Genomic DNA, 15,199 nt, shown 5'->3' with positions numbered 1-15,199 from the left:
GTCAAATGGTATTTCTAGCTCAAGATCCCTGAGGAATCGCCACACTGACTTCCACAATGGTTGAACTAGTTTACAGTCCCACCAAGAGTGTAAAAGTGTTCCTATTTCTCCACAGCCTCTCCAGCACCTGTTGTTTCCTGATTTTTTAATGATGGCCATTCTAACTGGTGTGAGATGGTATCTCACTGTGGTTTTGATTTGCATTTCTCTGATGGCCAGTGATGATGAGCATTTCTTCATGTGTTTTTTGGCTGCATAAATGTCTTCTTTTGAGAAGTGTCTGTTCATGTCCTTTGCCCACTTTTTGATGGGGTTGTTTGTTTTTTTCTTGTAAATTTGTTTGAGTTCATTGTAGATTCTGGATATTAGCCCTTTGTCAGATGAGTAGGTTGCAAAAATTTTCTCCCATTCTGTAGGTTGCCTGTTCACTCTGATGGTAGTTACTTTTGCTGTGCAGAAGCTCTTTAGTTTAATTAGATCCCATTTGTCAATTTTGGCTTTTGTTGCCATTGCTTTTGGTGTTTTAGACATGAAGTCCTTGCACATGCCTATGTCCTGAATGGTATTGCCTAGGTTTTCTTGTAGGATTTTAATGGTTTTAGGTCTAACATTTAAGTCTTTAATCCGTCTTGAATTAATTTTTGTATAAGGTGTAAGGAAGGGATCCAGTTTCAGCTTTCTACATATGGCTAGCCAGTTTTCCCAGCACCATTTATTAAATAGGGAATCCTTTCCCCATTTCTTGTTTTTGTCAGGTTTGTCAAAGATCAGATAGTTGTAGATATGCGGCATCATTTCTGAGGGCTCTGTTCTGTTCCATTGATCTATGTCTCTGTTGTGGTACCAGTACCATGCTGTTTTGGTTACTGTAGCCTTGTAGTATAGTTTGAAGTCAAGTAGGGTGATGCCTCCAGCTTTGTTCTTTTGGCTTAGGATTGACTTGGAGATGTGGGCTCTTTTTTGTTTCCATATGAACTTTAAAGTAGTTTTTTCCAATTCTGTGAAGAAAGTCATTGGTAGCTTGATGGGGATGGCATTTAATCTATAAATTACCTTGGGCAGTATGGCCATTTTCTCGATATTGATTCTTCCTACCCATGAGCATGGAATGTTCTTCCATTTGTTTGTATCCTCTTTTATTTCATTGAGCAGTTGTTTGTAGTTCTCCTTGAAGAGGTCCTTTACATCCCTTGTAAGTTGGATTCCTGGGTATTTTATTCTCTTTGAAGCAATTGTGAATGGGAGTTGACTCATGATTTGGCTCTCTGTTTGTCTGTTATTGGTGTACAGGAATGCTTGTGATTTTTGTACATTGATTTTGTATCCTGAGACTTTGCTGAAGTTGCTAATCAGCTTAAGGAGATTTTGGGCTGAGACGATGGGGTTTTCTAGATATACAATCATGTCATCTGCAAACAGGGACAATTTGACTTCCTCTTTTCCTAATTGAATACCCTTTATTTCCTTCTCCTGCCTGATTGCTCTGGCCAGAACTTCCAGCACTATGTTGAATAGGAGTGGTGAGAGAGGGCATCCCTGTCTTGTGCCAGTTTTCAGAGGGAATGCTTCCAGTTTTTGCCCATTCAGTATGATATTGGCTGTGGGTTTGTCATAAATAGCTCTTATTATTTTGAGATATGTCCCATCAATACCTAATTTATTGAGAGTTTTTAGGATGAAGTGTTGTTGAATTTTGTCAAAGGCCTTTTCTGCATCTATTGAGATAATCATGTGGTTTTTGTCTTTGGTTCTGTTTATATGCTGGATTACATTTATTGATTTGCGTATGTTGAACCAGCCTTGCATCCCAGGGATGAAGCCCACTTGATCATGGTGGATAAGCTTTTTGATGTGCTGCTGGATTCGGTTTGCCAGTATTTTATTGAGGATTTTTGCATCAATGTTCGTCAAGGATATTGGTCTGAAATTCTCTTTTTTGGTTGTGTCTCTGCCAGGCATTGGAATCAGGATGACGCTGGCCTCATAAACTGAGTTAGGGAGTATTTCCTCTTTTTCTATTGATTGGAATAGTTTCAGAAGGAATGGTACCAGTTCCTCTTTGTACCTCTGGTAGAATTCGGTTGTGAATCCATCTGGTCCTGGACTCTTTTTGGTTGGTAAGCTATTGATTATTGCCACAATTTCAGAACCTGTTATTGGTCTACTCAGAGATTCAACTTCTTCCTGATTTAGTCTTGGGAGGGTGTATTTGTCGCGGAATTTATCCATTTCTTCTAGATTTTCTAGTTTATTTGCGTAGAGGTGTTTGTAGTATTCTCTGATGGTAGATGGTATTTCTGTGGGATCGGTGGTGATATCCCCTTTTTCATTTTTTATTGCGTCTATTTGATTCTTCTCTCTTTTCTTCTTTATTAGTCTTGCTAGCAGTCTATCAATTGTGTTGATCTTTTCAAAAAACCAGCTCCTGGATTCATTAATTTTTTGAAGGGTTTTTTGTGTCTCTATTTCCTTCAGTTCTGCTCTGATTTTAGTTATTTCTAGCCTTGTGCTAGCTTTTGAATGTGTTTGCTCTTGCTTTTCTAGTTCTTTTAATTGTGATGTTAGGATGTCAATTTTGGATCTTTCCTGCTTTCTCTTGTGGGCATTTAGTGCTATAAATTTCCCTCTACACACTGCTTTGAACGTGTCCCAGAGATTCTGGTATGTTGTGTCTTTGTTCTCGTTGGTTTCAAAGAACATCTTTATTTCTGCCTTCATTTCATTATGTACCCAATAGTCATTCAGGAGCAGGTTGTTCAGTTTCCATGTAGTTGAGCAGTTTTGAGTGAGTTTCTTAATCCTGAGTTCTAGTTTGATTGCACTGTGGTCTGAGAGACAGTTTGTTATAATTTCTGTTCTTTTACATTTGCTGAGGAGAGCTTTACTTCCAACTATGTGGTCAATTTTGGAATAGGTGTGGTGTGGTGCTGAGAAAAATGCATATTCTGTTGATTTGGGTTGGAGAGTTCTTTAGATGTCTATTAGGTCCACTTTGTGTAGAGCTGAGTTCAATTCCTGGATATCCTTGTTAACTTTCTGTCTCGTTGATCTGTCTAGTGTTGACAGTGGGGTGTTAAAATCTCCCATTATTATTGTGTGGGAGTTTAAGTCCCTTTGTAGGTCACTCAGGACTTGCTTTATGAATCTGGTGCTCCTGTGTTGGGTGCATATATATTTAGGATAGTTAGCTCTTCTTGTTGAATTGAACCCTTTACCATTATGTAATGGCCTTCTTTGTCTCTTTTGATCTTTGTTGGTTTAAAATCTATTTTATCAGAGACTAGGATTGCAACCCCTGCCTTTTTTTGTTTTCCATTTGCTTGATAGATCTTCCTCCATCCCTTCATTTTGAGTCTATGTGTGTCTCTGCACGTGAGATGGGTTTCCTGAATATGGCACACTGATGGGTCCTGACTCCTTATCCAGTTTGCCAGTCTGTGTCTTTTAATTGGAGCATTTAGCCCATTTACATTTAACGTTAATATTGTTATGCGTGAATCTGATCCTGTCATTATGATGTTAGTTGGTTATTTTGCTCGTTAGTTGATGCAGTTTCTTCCTAGCCTCGATGGTCTTTACAATTTGGCATGTTTTTGCAGTGGCTGGTACCGGTTGTTCCTTTCCATGTTTAGTGCTTCCTTCAGGAGCTCTTTTAGGGCAGGCCTGGTGGTGACAAAATCACTCAACGTTTGCTTGTCTGTGAAGTATTTTATTTCTCCTTCACTTATGAAGCTTAGTTTGGCTGGATATGAAATTCTGGGTTGAAAATTCTTTTCTTCAAGAATGTTGAATATCGGCCCCCACTCTCTTCTGGCTTGTAGAGTTTCTGCCGAGAGATCAGCTGTTAGTCTGATGGACTTCCCTTTGTGGGTAACCCGACCTTTCTCTCTGGCTGCCCTTAACATTTTTTCCTTCATTTCAACTTTGGTGAATCTGACAATTATGTGTCTTGGGGTTGCTCTTCTCGAGGAGTATCTTTGCGGCGTTCTCTGTATTTCCTGAATCTGAATGTTGGCCTGCATTGCTAGATTGCAGAAGTTCTCCTGGATAATATCTTGCAGAGTGTTTTCCAACTTGGTTCCTTTCTCCCCGTCATTTTCAGGTACACCAATCAGACGTAGGTTTGGTCTTTTCACATAGTCCCAAATTTCTTGGAGGCTTTGTCCATTTCTTTTTATTCTTTTTTCTCTAAACTTCCCTTTTCGCTTCATTTCATCCATTTCATCTTCCATCAGCGATACCCTTTCTTCCAGTTGATCGCATCTGCTACTGAGGCTTCTGCAATCTTCGCGTAGTTCTCAAAACTTGGCTTTCAGCTCCGTCAGCTCCTTTAAGCCCTTCTCTCCATTGGTTATTCTAGTTATCCATTCTTCTAATTTTTTTTCAAAGTTTTTAACTTCTTTGCTATTGTTTTGAATTTCCTCCCATAGCTCGGAGTAGTTTGATCGTCTGAAGCCTTCTTCTCTCAACTCATCAAAGTCATCCTCCGTCCAGCTTTGTTCTGTTGCTGGTGAGGAACTGCGTTCCTTTGGAGGAGGAGAGGTGCTCTGCTTTTTAGAGTTTCCAGCCTTTCTGCTCTGTTTTTTCCCCATCTTTGTGGTTTTATCTACTTTTGGTCTTTGATGATGGTGATGCACAGATGGGTTTTTGGTGTGGATGTCCTTTCTGTTTGTCAGTTTTCCTTCTACCAGACAAGACCCTCAGCTGCAGGTCTGTTGGAGTTTACTAGAGGTCCACTCCAGACCCTGTTTGGCTGGGTGTCAGCAGTGGTGGCTGCAGAACAGCGGATTTTCGTGAGACCACAAATTCAGCTGTCTGATAGTTCCTCTGGAAGTTTTGTCTCAGAGGAGTACCCGGCCGAGTGAGGTGTCAGTCTGTCCCTACTGGGGGGGTGCCTCCCAGTTAGGCTGCTCAGGGGTGAGGGACCCACTTTAGGAGGCAGTCTGTCGGTTCTCAGATCTCCAGCTGCGTGCTGGGAGAACCACTACTCTCTTCAAAGCTGTCAGTCAGACAGGGACATTTAATTCTGAGGAGGTTCCTGCTGACTTTTTGTTTGTCTGTGCCCTGCCCCCAGAGGTGGAGCCTACAGCGGCAGGCAGGCCTCCTTGAGCCTTGGTGGGCTCCACCCAGTTGGAGCTTCCTGGCTGCTTTGTTTACCTAAGCAAGCCTGGGCAATGGCGGGCGCCCCTCCGCCAGCCTCGCTGCTGCCTTGCAGCTTGATCTCAGACTGCTGTGCTAGGAATTAGTGAGACTCCATGGGCATAGGACCCTCTGAGCCAGGTGCGGGACACAGTCTCCTAGTGTGCCGTTTTCCAGGCCCGTTGGAAAAGCGCAGTATTGGGGTGGGACTGACCCGATATTCCAGGTGCCATCTCTTACCCCTTTCTTTGACTAGGAAAGGGAACTCCCTGACCCCTTGCACTTCCCAAGTGAGGCAATGCCTCGCCCTGCTTCTGCTCGCGCACAGTGCGCTTCACCGACTGTCCTGCACCCACTGTTTGGCACTCCCTAATGAGATGAAACTGGTACCTCAAGCAGAAATGCAGAAATCACCCGTCTTCTGTGTCACTCAGGCTGGGAGCTGGAGACCGGAGCTGTTCCTTTTCGGCCATCTTGGCTCCACCCCTAAGACTAACAACTTTAAGTGTTGGCAAAAATGTAAAGTAATCAAAACTTTTGTTATGTTGTTGAGGGTATAAAAAAATAAAGCCATGTTGGAGTACTGTTTGGCAGTTTTTGAAATAATTTTGAATATTCACCATAACCCAACAATTCTCTTCCTAAAGTTTTCCCAAAAGAAATAAAACCTACCCTTTAAATACTTGCACAGATTATTCACAGCAGATTTATTCAAAGTAGCCAAACACAGGAAATAATATAAATGTCCATCAACAAGGGAGCAGAAAAATAAATTGTAGAATATTCATATGACGGAATAGTACTCAACAATGAAAAATGACTCATATACACTGTCTCACGGATATTATGTTAAGTAAAAGAAGCTGGGCACAAAAGAGTGCATACTGTATAGCTCCATTTCATGAAGCTCTAGAAAAAGGAAACTAGAGGGGAAAATATCACATAACTGGTATCCTAAGGGGGATGTAATCATGTGGTAAGGTCTAGAAAAATAACATTTTTGGATGATAAAAATATTTTTGTTATCTTCATAGAGGTATGAATTACATGATTCAACTGATTTATCAAAACTTATTATATTATACTCTATAGAGTTATGCATTTCATTTTATGTAAACTTTACCTGAAAAAAACTGGAAACAAAAATTAAAGAAATGAATAAATACAAGAGTAGGTCTTACATCGTGAAGACAATAAATATACATCTGTGAATGATTAAAACTGTCATGATGCTATGCAAATGGATACCTGAAGCTTAGGATAAACTATTCAGTGACCACACTACCCATGGATTCACTGTACTACTTTTCAATCTGGACAGAAGTGGAAATGATGCAATATGACCAATGTAATTGATTCAAAACATGCTTCCTAGAAAGACACCAATTTTGTAGATGTGAAGAGTTTGAAGAATTGTTTCATGAGATATAAGTAGAAAAAAATATTTGCAAGCATCTATATAAATTTATTCACCCTGTATCTTCTTAAATAAGAAAATAATTCAAATGTTTCTAGAAATGGTAAGGCTATGTGCTGCAATTATCCAATTTTATGACAGGTCAACCTTGAGTATTCATTTTCCTAAGAGTCTATCTTTAGAGACATTTCCCAGGAGAAAAATTTTAAAAGTGGGATTTTTTTTTTCTCTGATCTTCAGTCTCTTTCTTCTCCAGTCATACTGGCATGAGAGATAGAGGCAGAGCTCATCCCTTCCCCGCTTCTGATGTTTTCCCTTGCTGCTAGAGCAATGATGTTTCAGCATGTTTCACACCTGAGTCCCTGCAGACTGTGCATCACTCAGGGAAAGCTCTGGCCCAAGAGTTAAGCATCACCCCAGAAGCCTGTCTGAACTGAATAAAGCACATTCTGATGCTCTAGCTGGAGGTTTACAAGTGGTCCCTCCCCGTAGACATGCTTCTTCTTACATTCACCACCACTCCCAGGGGAATTTTCTATTTGGCATTAGTCTGCTACATGACAAAATGTACTAATCTGCATAATTACCTAAAATTCTTTGGCACCACTGGATAACTGCTGTTACCATCCTCCTGACACACTAATGCTGCATCCAAACATAAATGGGACCTGCGTCTGGCATATGCCTCTGGCAGAGGCAGGAGGAGGCCCTAGGTGAGATGCTTTTCAGACTCCCTTGCTTAGCAGGAATTTGATGATACCTGTGCTGTCTATGGTGGTCTCCTACCGAAGTAGTAGATGGAGCATTAAAGGCTTTCCCCCTCTCCTTATATGAGAATGCAAACTAATTCCTTCACCAAGAATTGGCTAATAAATATTAACTCATGTTCATTCATACCTACATGCCTTCAGCGTCTGACCTCCCTGAATCTATCCCAGCACCAGGTGCATTTGTTTCCAAAGTGCCACCTTTATCAGGAAGACATATATCCATTCCTGTGAAATTGCACAAATATACCACCCTAAAACACAGGAGAATCTTGTCCTAGGGCTTTATGAAATCTTGTCCCAGAACCTCTCACTCTACCTAAAAGTGCCCCTCATCATGCCTTCTCTCTGCCCCTCTCTCTGGGAGGGTGGATGCATCAGCCACTCCCCTTCAATCCAACCCATCACAGGCTTGTTTTGCAACTAAGAAAAGCTGACTGCTCCATAACATCTGAACCCATGGCCTTGCAAGCTGAACAAACTGATCTAAGACGATTATGCTACCACACCATTAAATAATGCAAAACTCACTGATCTACAAAACATGATTTATGCATTGGGAAGTATGAGCCTCAGCACGAGCAATCTAAATCTCTCTTTAATTATACTTGGCATTACAAAGAAAGAAAAGATATGTTTCCCTTTTAACATAAGAAAAAATGTTATTCTAAAAGAACAAAGTTGATTTTTTCTCCTAACAAATGTAGTTTTGCAATTTCTATAGAAAATCAAAGTAACTATTTGTAATCACCCACTATTCATAGTCTAGGAAAAGCGTTAATAAGAAAAGGCAAAAAGCAATCATTATTACATGGTCATTTGTACGTCCTAACTCCCTTTCCCTTTGAACCTTCATTATAAACCTAACAAATCTGAAACTCCATAGAATTTATACTGATCTCTCTCCTTCTGTGTGATTGATGGTCATGAACTTGACATTTCCTGCTCTGATTTCTCTCAGGAAGAAAGCATGTTTGTAGCATTTGATTCATAAGTTTCATAGGGAACAAGCACTATCTGTACAAGCTTCTGTGGTTCAGGTAGTGATGATTAATCTCTAGGTAAGAATGAAAACATGGCACATAGAGGAAGCCAAACTAGTTATTTCTTGCTCAAAATAAGTAACTATAATGAATAAGCAAGAAGCAACACACTTTGACACAAATAAACTTCTGCTTTTTATTCCCCCAAAAGGAATATTTGGCCATTTACATGATGAGGTAATTGTCCCTTAAGTATATGATTTTCAATTCTTATTTACACACCAATGAATTCGACCTGAAATAAAAAAGACTATAATATAACCAGATGATGAAGATTTGAAATGTGATTGCTTCCTAGAAATTCATTTATTTATTCATTCAAAGAATAGGTATTGATTGCTAATAATTTATATGGAACTATTCTAAGCATTTAAATTTACAGGGAAAAACAGAAACAGTAAGAAAGCTTTCAGTGCATATGATGGAAATTTCTAAAACCCTCAGAAAAGACGGCTAGGCTATGAAGAATAACATCTAGGCCCTACTGGCCAAACTTTAATAGATTATGTAATCTATACTTTACTTCCTTCATCATAAAATGGTTTAATAATTTATTTAATATACACCTCTGAGGAATTTACATATTTCAAAAAGAAATACAAATCTGTGTAATTATACAATGAGGTGACTTACAAGATATCAGAATAAATAAGATACAGAGCAACTAGAATTCTTAAACTGCTAATGGTGGTGCAAATTGTTACCACCTCTTAGAAAACAAATGGTAATTATCTTGCAAAATTGAACATAAGCAGTCTGTACAACCTAGCTGCAGCAGAACTCACTAATAAAACCACTAAATATTTACGCCCCATTTCTATAGTGAACATGTGTGGTTGGGAAACTGCTGTCCAGTAAGAAACTAGGTTTCCCAGCCTTCTCACCTCTAGTCAGGATCATGAGATTACTTCCAGCCAACTGAGTGTGAACAGAATCTGTAAGTGTCATTTCATTAAGTGGTGATCTTCTGTGTCTCCTTCAGGATGTCTTCCAATGCTACTATAACACCAAGTGCTGAGGATTTTAGCAGCACAATTTGTGGCAATCTGTCCAAGAGAACCAATTAACCAGGAATATTCACATGGGGTTTGCAGTGAGTTAGAAGCAATATCTGCAGTGTTAAGTTATGGAGATTTTGCAGGTGTTTCTATCAGCAGCTGATCTACCCTAAGATACACTGAGCAATTCCATTCTTAGCTTTGTCTCTGAGAAGCTCTTGTATATGTGAAGGAGAAGATATGTTGAAGAATATTCATAGCAATATTGTTTGTAATAGCCAAAATATGAAAAAAATTTAAATGCTCTTTACAAGAAAATAGATAAATAATTGTCATGTATTTATATAAATTCTATACAGCAGTGCAAATACATGAATTCATTCAAATACATCACCTTGGATGAAAAGCGAAGATAAATGTTGAGTGAAAAACTTTGTTGAAGAGTAGATACAGTATAATTCCATTTACAAAAGGTTCAAAAACATGCAAAACTAAACAAAATTTAGAGGTACATCCATATGTAGTGAATTATAAAGAAAAAAGAATAATGAACACAACATTATGAAAGTAGTTATAACTGAGAGGAGAGAAAATGAACAGAATTGGGAAGAGGCACACAAAGGACTTGAGAGTCAATGGTAACATTCTTTCTGAATTCCCTCTGTAATCAGGTCATAGAACTTAATCTTAGCATCTTGGAGTTCATCTAACTTTTTCTCAGGTTGTATCCAAGCTGCTGGAGGCTCATATCATCCCAGAGTCTTAGAAGGGGTACCTCTGATCTTCATGGTTATGAACAGCTGTGCATTGCCCTGCTGAGATTTCCTTATTCTTCTGTGGTTCCCAACTGCCAGCCACATGGATCCCTTTGAATCATTCCTCATTGCTACTGAAAGGTGTCAGATTGGGCTCTGTTCCTCACATTTTAGTCCCATTCCTTGGTGCAGTGAAATCATCAGCTGTTCCCATAAGATATGAGGCTATCTAAAGTTTTGTGTTTCTTTCAGGATTTGGAAGTCTAACTCTGCCTCACTACATTCTTTTTCTACAGTTATGAGTTATCTCAGGGCCCAGGCTTTTGAAACAATAAAACCTTTTTCCTCATTTTTTGTTGTAACACCTATTCCTGAAAATGTCACACAATCTAGCTCCTGTGAATGGGGAGAAAGATCAAGGTAAAAGAATGTGTGAATATTTCCAAATAGTATCCCACCAGAGTTGTTTCGATGGTGTGATTGTATTAATGAGACAATACTCCTTGTGAGGAACAAACATTTCCTCAAGCCACATTCTGGAGATGAACAGTGAAGGGCCATGTGAAGACACATTGACAGTAACTGAAAAGGAAAAGATGTTTAAGTTTCTAAGCAGCTCTGCAAATGGGATTTTATCAATCTCTCTATCTTGCCTCTCATAAACTCCTGTATTATTTCTACTCTCTTCTTCATATTTGTACCAACTTTTATAACTGCTGATTATACAGTTTTATACAAATTCTCTGCTCAAAATTTTTAGACGGAACCAATCTGATTGATTTAAGAAATTTCTCCATTGAGCAATGCTCTTCATATTTGACAAATACACAGTCAATAGTCTACATTTAGATTGCTCTTTGTCTAGATATGCCTTTGTTAAACCAGTGGGCATCCTGCCACAAAGAGCAGCCCAACACTGCACATTTTCTGAATAAATAGAAAGTATAGTTTCAGGTAGACAGAGAGAAAATTATTTTAGGTACCATGTCAAGGGCTGCAGACAGATCATGAAATCAAGAGTAGATGAATGAGACTAAGCTTAGACAAGGTGACATGGATCCATTTCTCCCTGCTCCTTTCTACTAAGCACAAGTATAATCCCTTTGATAATATGAGGAGCAACTAAAGGAAGCCCTGAAAGGTGGTATGAAGAAAGCAAGATGGTTTAGGGACCTAGGATTAGAGGAATTACACAGCAACAGGTACATAAATCCATTCCAAGCAACAAACGAGGATAAATCAGACCCATTATTTCCTAAACTCCAACTTTCCAATGGAAGGCAGCTCATGAAGTTTCATTCTTTTGTGAAATTTAATAGAAATCCCTTTAACATCAGGTTAGCCTGACAATACTGACAAATAGAATTGACCAGGCAACCATAAGTGGCTTCCAGGGTAATTATAGAACTAACAGTACAATAACAAAAAGAAATAATTCTGAACTGGGAGGCAGAGCTTGCGGTGAGCCGAGATTGTGCCATTGCACTCCAACCTGGGCCACAGGACAAGACTCCATCTCAACAACAACAAAAAAATACAAAAAAAACCCCACAAATAATTCACTGGATGGACTCAGTAGTACAGTGGATATGAAAGAGCATAGAATCAATAAACTTGAGAACAGATTAATAGAATTCACTCCATCTGAAAAACACAGAGAAAACAGAATAAAAAGATAAACAGAGCCTCAGAGACCTGTGGGTCCATAATAAAAGATACAAATTTCATATCATTGGAATCTAGGAAGGAAGGAGAGCAAGACTGAAAGAATATTTGAAGAAACAATGGCTCAAAACTTCTCACATTTGGTAAAAGCATGAACAAATGCTTCATGCTTGAACAGATGAACAGATTCAAGAAGCTAAGGAATTCCAAACAAGATAGCCGCAAAGAAATCCATACTACCACAATAAACTTCTGAAAACTAAAGACAAAACATCTCAAAAGGAAATATTGTCCACATGGAACATCAATTTGTGTGACAAAGGATTACTTATCTAAAACCATGGAGGCCAGAAGAAAGTAGGACTGCTCCTGACTTCTCTTAGGAAGAAAAATTGTTTGTAGTATTTGACTCATAAGTTTCATAGGCAACAAGCACTATCTGTACAAGCCTCTGTGGTTCAGGTAGTGATAATTAATCCCTAGGTAAGAATGAAAACATGGCACATAGAGCAAGCCAAACAAGTTATTTCTTGCACAAAATAAATAACTATACTGAATAAGCGAGAAGAAACACACCTCTTAGCAATGTGTTTTAGGTGCTGAAAGAAAATAACTTTCAAATGCAACTTCTATGTCCAGAAAATTATCCTTTATAAATTAAAGAAAAATAAAGTCATCTCAGATGAAGAAAAGCTAGAATTTTTTTCCTAGCAGACCTACCCTTAAAGACTGGCTAATGCATATACTTAAGATATAAAGGAAATCATCTAAAAAAAGAATCCTAGAGTATCAGCAAAGAAGAAGTAACAACAGAAAGAGAAGAAATAGCACATATAAAAAACTATAATTCCCCCTCATCAGTTTTATAAATCACATTTGATAATTGAAACAAAAATTATAATACCATCTGATGCTCAAGACAATTACAGTCGGTCTTCTGTATTTGTGGGTTCCTTATCATTAATTCAACCAAACAAGAATCAAAAATATTTGGGGGAAAAAAAAGATGGTTGTGTCTATACTGAACATATAAAGACTTTTTTCTTGTCATTATTCACTAAATATTATAGTATAACAAGTATTTATATAGTGTTTACATTGTATTATGCATTAAGTTATCTGGAGATGATTTAAAGTCGACAGGAGAATGTGCAAAGGTTATGTGCAAATACTAAACCATTTTACATAAGGGATTTGAGTGTCCATGGATTTTTATATCTGCAGGGGCAGTCCGGGAACAAATCCCCTACAGACACCAAGGAATAACTCTATATTTAGAAATGAGGAAAGTAAAGGGACTTAATTAGAAATAAACTTTTCACATTTCATTTGAAGTGATAAAATGTTGCTACTGGTAGACCATGGTAAGTCACATATGTATATTGTAATACCCAAAGCAACCACTAAGGAAACTATACAAAGAGTTACACTCAAAAGTACCTTTAATAACAATAATTACCTTGAATGTAAATAGTCTAAATATACTGAGCAAAGACCAGATATTGGAAAAGTGAAAAAAAAATAAACAAAACCGTGACCCAACTATATGCTATTGATAGAAAACTCACTTCAAATTAAATGATGCATGTAGGTTGAAAGTAAGAGGATGGAAAAGATGTAGCATTTGAACATGAAATTTTTTGAAAAGAAAGAAAGCACGGTTATATTAATGTCTAATAAAATAGAATTTGAAGCAAAGAAAATTGCTAGAGAGAAAAAGAGGCATTATATGATGGAGAAAAAGGGGCATTATATGATGGTGAAAAGATCAATATACTGGAAACATGCAGTGAAGCTAAATGTGTGCACACCAAACAAAAAACTTTCAAAATACATGAAGCAGAACCGGGTGGAACTGAAACAAGAAACAGACAACTTTATAATCATAGTTGGTGAATGTGCACCAAGATACCATATCCTGACCCATAAAACAAATATCAATAAAGTTAAAATAATTTAAATCATATGCCATCTATTTTATTATAGGAATTCTTCATCAAAATTGAGTTGCAATAACAAATCTTGCTATAGATTTTCCCAAATGGTCACAAAAATATCTAGAAATAAAGAAAGATAATGACACTGAAATAATTACACTGAAAACTGAAATTGTTAGAAAATCTGTTTTCAGGATCTGAGAGAAATTTGGACTAATTGCAAAACTAAAGGAGCTAGATTGGAAAACAAACGCCTGCCCACTTGTGCAGCCACGCTGGAAGAGAGAAAACTCTCTCTCTCTTTTTTTATTTTTTATTTTTTTGGAAAGAGACTTTCTTTCTCCCCCAATCTGTTTCCTGCTTTAGAAAAACTGGGGGGGTTTCATGGCTCAGCCACCACAAAACTTGTCAAATATCTATACACTTGGTGCGTTCTCATTTTTGAGACAAGCAAAAATATATTTCTTCATTCCTATATTAGTTACATTTTGCCCCCATAACAAATTATCTCAAAATTTAGCATCTTAAAATAACAATCATTTCTCATCTCACACAGTTTCTGAGTGTCAGGAATCTGAGAATGGCTCACCTGGATGGTTTTGGTTCAGCATCTCTCATCAGATTACAGTCAAGGTGTCAGCCAGGGCATCAGTTGTCTCAAAGCTTCACTGGTGCTGGTGAATCCACTCCTAAGCTCACTCGAGTGGCTGCTGGCAAGCTTCTATTCCTTATCAAAGGCATCTCTCCATAGGCTGCCTGAGTGTCTTCAAGATGCCACAATTGGCCTCAACCCTAATGAGAATCCAGGAAAGAGAGAGAAGAGAGGGAAAAAATATTCAAGATGGAAACTTTAGTAATCTCAGAAATTACATCCCATTTTTTCTGCTATATGTTATCTACTATATGAATCAATCCTTGTACAATGTAGGAAGGGATTGCACAGTGGGGTAAATACTAAGGAACAAGGAGGATTGGGGCTGCCCTGGAGGCAGAATACTACAATCCCTTATTAGTAACACTCTTTCGACAACCAGTTAGAGCCTGTGATTCCCAATAAACAATGAGGAAGGAAGTCGAGAAGGGAGAAGAGGGATGATCATAGAACACTGCATCTTGAAAGCTATGATTCTTCAGGTAAATACTATCTGCAAACCCGAGAGAAGAGCCACAGCATTAGGTTTTTTGGGTTTGTTTTGTCTTTGTTTGTTTTTAATTCCAAGTCAGAATGTTAGGAAGCATCTTAAAGTTGGAAAATAAGAATACCTGTATCAGTGCAGCAAATCTGTGCTAGTTTATTTTCTGACAAACTTTGATAATTGCCTTAGGTACATAAATCCATCTCTAGCTGCAGGTCTGAGGTGGGAATTTGAGCACCAAAAAGAGTGGTAGTGAATAGCGTGCTAAGGGTAGTATACACACACTATCTTAATGGATTGACTTGATTTTTCATGTCAAAAGGCATAAAATGTAAAATCAGT

The sequence above is a fragment of the Symphalangus syndactylus genome, chromosome 3 (genome assembly GCF_028878055.3).
Source record: "Symphalangus syndactylus isolate Jambi chromosome 3, NHGRI_mSymSyn1-v2.1_pri, whole genome shotgun sequence".
Lineage (NCBI taxonomy): Eukaryota > Metazoa > Chordata > Mammalia > Primates > Hylobatidae > Symphalangus > Symphalangus syndactylus.
The sequence above is the reverse complement of the archived record's forward strand: the minus strand, read 5'-3'. Positions refer to the sequence as shown.